Source organism: Tenrec ecaudatus, chromosome 8, assembly GCF_050624435.1.
Source record: "Tenrec ecaudatus isolate mTenEca1 chromosome 8, mTenEca1.hap1, whole genome shotgun sequence".
In the NCBI taxonomy this organism is placed as follows: Eukaryota; Metazoa; Chordata; class Mammalia; order Afrosoricida; family Tenrecidae; genus Tenrec; species Tenrec ecaudatus.
The window spans coordinates 134,466,145-134,470,716 of NC_134537.1; the positions used below are offsets into that span (position 1 = coordinate 134,466,145).

Here is a 4,572-nt window from a genome sequence, read left to right on the forward strand (position 1 = left end):
AGTAACATAGTTGTAAATGTTAGGTAGATATCCATATATATGCTGCTCTTAGGAAAATGTGTCTTCCCATTCTCTATTGTAAAACTCAGTTCAGAAAATTTTGTTTCTCAACACAACTTAAGCATATATTTACTTAAGGTCCAGGAACTTATCTTTCTTATGCAACATTTTGCTTAAATATATCAATGCTATTTATTCTAACATAAAGTGGAGACATTTTGATATTAGATCATGAGTATCCTAAAATTTGGCAGACTCAATAATAAGGTTAAATAATATTAAAAAAAAGGCAGAGGGTAGTGTCAGAATTGTCCACACTGTCGATTACTGATGGTGTGACATCAAACAAGCTACTAGAAAGCTCAAATCTCGCTGACTTCTATAAATTGTGAGGAAATAATTATGTCAATCACATAGCATCCCAATGTGTGTAAACTAATATAATATCTACCTAGACATAGCCTTTGAGAAATGTTAACTATCATTACTGATGCGGATGATTCATTTTAAAATCATGTTTGAGGAAAATAATACCATGTGTTTGGTTCTATCACATTTGCGCTGCTGTAAGTCTGCATGCTGTAACAAAGGCCCCTTTCCAGGCTAATGTGGGGTTTCTGGGTAACTCCAAACACCTAAAAATCCTGTTACTGTTTCGGTTTTTGCCAAGATAGCTCATAGCACAAGATATACTCCCTGGGAGCAGCATATCTGACTTCCATATATGGCAGCTATTAATAACTGTATGACCTAAGAAAAGACACTGCTTTTAATGGCTTTAAACTACTCATCTATGAAACGAAGAGTTCGGAAGATGATGAATAGCAGCGGTGGTTTCACCCGCCTGGAGTCCTTACATTCTTGCTTGACAAACGCCCATTCCAAATCAGCAGCACCTATGGTCCTTAATACACTAGCCTCCCATTTTAGTTTGCTATATTGCTCTACAGCTCTCTGAGAAAGTTATGAAATCATATAAACTTTAAAAATAAGAAGACAAAAAATTACAAAATTCTGCTTTTAAAAATAAATTAATAAACTAATGACTAAAAAAAAACCAAACCGACATCAATGCAATCCCAAATAGCAAAGTAATGCTTTCAATAGAATTAGTTACCTGCTAATACCTATTGTATCATACTCCTAACAAAATCCCTACAACATGTTTGAAAATTATACAACATGTTTGAAAACAAATAATTTACATATTTTGCAAATTAATTACAACATTGTTCTTAGATCTAGAAGACACTGGATTTATGAGCTTCTATTACAGTGTATCTAAGGAAGAGATGAAATACAAGTTAATATATAAAGAACAAAGGGATGAAGAAAACAACATTCTCCTTTCTTTATTCATGACTGACCTACCTACAATTTTTTTTTAAATATTAAAGCACACAAAGGTAACCAAGGAGCCAGAGAGTCTTCCCCTGGAACCAGCATTCTGAATGCAGACTTCTAGACCCCGAAATAAACTGAGTGATGGGTTGGCCCTGAGTAAAGGCACAGTCTATGTATACAACCTTCCCTTTTCCCTGACACCCCCTCCCCCAAAACAGACTTATACCAGATGTTTTCCAAATATGACAGAGTTGTAAAGGCTACTATAATGAAAGGTAAAGATACCAGGAAGAGTTGCGTTCATTGAATGTCCAGGTAAAGAATCTGCACAAAACGGTACCAGAGCAATAAACAACAACAGTTCTTTGGCAGAGTGATAAAAGCAAGTATTGCTGTTAATAATGGAAGAGCAGCCCAGTGAATCGAAAGCAACACTAATTTGATAAATCTAACTGTTATGAATGTGGGAGAAGTGGTCACTGAAGTAATGCTTGTCCTAAAAATATTCGTGGAGAATGTCAACCATCTAAAGAAGGAGAAAAAGAAAATCTCTGAACCAGAAGAACAAATTGAGAAAGAGATGAAAGAAAACCCAGCCCTTGATGTCTCAGTCAAGCCATCAATGTAAAGCAAGCCAAAATTTAAGATGGAAAAAGACAGTAGCACAGTACAGGGTCTTTTTGAACAGCAGATAATTCTAGGTGTCCACGAATAAATAAAATGACATATAGTAACTAAAATGATTATTTATTCTGTAAATACGATTAAAATATTTCAAAAACTTGGAGGACAAATTTCAGTTGCAGTCTAAAGATTACTTTTAGAACTTTGAACATAAGAATGCATGTTACTCCCAATCCCAGCTACGTGGACAGCTGCCCCTCCCTCCAGAAGAATTTATTTCAGACGACAGCACTGAATCTGCAGCTCTGAGAGAGGGACATGTCTGATCAGAGAACACAGGAGTGAAAGGAGGGGGAGGAAGAGCGAGCTGAGCACATCCTGGACCAACAAGCCTTGAGGATGATATTCCCGTTCAGAGCAGCCACAGAGAAGACCACATCGCTAGCCCCACGATGAGACACGACATCCCATAGCCCTATAGGGGACAACATTGGAGACACAGTGAGGGAATTCCGCCCAATCTGATGCCACCATACCAAGGCAAAATATTAAGGGCTTGGAACAGAACAGCAAGGGGAACAGAACAACAAAGTCCTCAGGGAATACCAAAAATAGACTTGGGGGCCAGGGCTTGGCGCCCCAACAGATTCGACTGGAAAATATTCCTAAAGGCCAACAAACAGTCCTTGAACTAACTATAAGCTTTTCTTTTCTTCCTTGTTGCTGTGTTTTGTTTTGTTGTCATTGGCTTTCTGTCATTGTTTTGTTTTGCTCTTGTTTGTGTGCATGTTATTATCTCTGCACTAAGTAAGAGGCTGGATGAACAATCTGGAAGAAAAAACAACAGGACTGACAGTTCCAGGGAGACACAGGAGAGGGGAAGGTGGGGGGAAAAGTAGTGGTGTTAAAAAACCAAGGGACAAGGGAAAAACAAGTGATCCAAATTGGGAGGGTATAGGAGGTCTGGTAGGGCATGACCCAAGGTAATGTAATCGAGAAGAATTACTGAAACCCTAATGAAGGCTGAGTATGATAGAGGGACAAGAGAAAAGTAAAATGAAATAGAGGAAAGAGCTAGGAGGAAAAGGGCATTTATAGAGGTCTAAATAAAGGCATGTACAAATGTAAATATATTTATATATGAAGATGGGGAAATAGATCTATGTGCATGTATGTATAGATTTAGTATTAAGGTAGCAGATGGACATTGGGCTTCAACTCAAGTACTACCTCAAGGCAAGAACACTTCATTCTATTAAACTGGCATTCCATGATCCTCACCTTTCCCACACAATCGCTGAAGACAAAGCAGGAGCATAAGCAAATGGGGTGAAGAAAACTAATGGTGCCTGGCTATCAAAAGATATAGCATCTGGGATCTTAAGGGCTTGATTGTAAACAAGCAGCTATCTAGCTCAGATGCAACAAAGCCCAAATGGAAGAAGCACACCAGCCTGTGCAATCACGAGTTGTCAAAGTATCAGGCATCATAAGAACCAAAAAGCATATCGATGTGAATGAGGGAGAGTGTGGAGTGGAGACCCAAAGCCCATCTGTAGGCAATTGGACAAGCCAGTCAGGGTGCAGTGTAGCAACGATGAAACATACAACTTTCCTCTAGTTCCTAAATGCTTCCACCCCACCCACTACCATGATCCAGATTCTGGTTTACAAATCTGGCTAGACCAGAGGGTGTTCACTGGTACATATAGGAAATGGAAACACAGGGAATCAGGGAGGATGATCCCTTCAGGACCAGTGGTGAGAGTGGCAATATCTGGAGGGGGGGGGCGGAGTTGGGGGTGGTGGTGGAAAGGAGGAACTGATTGCAAGGATCTACATATAACCTCCTCCCTGGGGGATTGAAAACAGAAAAATGGGTGAAGGGAGATGTCAGACAGTGTAAGAGATGTTAAAACAATAATTTATAAATTATCAAGGGTTCATGAGGAAGAGGGGAGCAGGGAGGGAGGGGAAAAACGAGGAGCTGATGCCAGGGGCTTAAGTGGAGAGCAAATGTTTTGAGAATGATGAGGGCAATGAATGTACAAATGTGCTTTACACAAATGACGTATGTATGGATTGTGATAAGAGTTGTATGAGCCCCTAATAAAATGATTTTTTTTAAAAGAATCAATGCTACCAAAGAGTTTTTTACTATAAAATAATTCATAGAATATTGAAAACTATTTTAAAATATCATGTTTCTGTCCTCTTACTCTAGCAGAATAATAAAAATCAAGATTTGTTAATAATCATTAATCCTGAAAATATTATTTCAGTAATATTAGTATCATTCCAAGAAATAAAACAGTCATTATAATGATTTACTTGAGAGGTTCATTATAAAAGCTGTATTTATGAAGGGTTGGTTTACATGAGTGTTTTGAAATAAGTTAATGCTTGAAAACAAAACTTTCCAAAAACACTGAAAAGAAATGGACTAGCTTATTGCTGTTAAATGTTGACAACATTTCAAGAGAATTTTGTATTTAAATAAGGCATTTTGCCCTAATTTCTTTTAGCACTATCTCAATCTGGATAAGTTGTAAAAACTCTAACATACAAGGTGCATCCAAACATTTTTGCAAAAATTCTGCTAGA

General features: G+C 37.9%; 1 pseudogene; it reads left to right on the forward strand.

Moving 5' to 3' along the window:
- Positions 1–1,451: 1,451 nt before the first annotated feature.
- On the forward strand, positions 1,452–2,007 carry LOC142455542 (zinc finger CCHC-type and RNA-binding motif-containing protein 1 pseudogene; annotated as a pseudogene).
- The last annotated feature ends 2,565 nt before the right edge of the window (positions 2,008–4,572 follow it).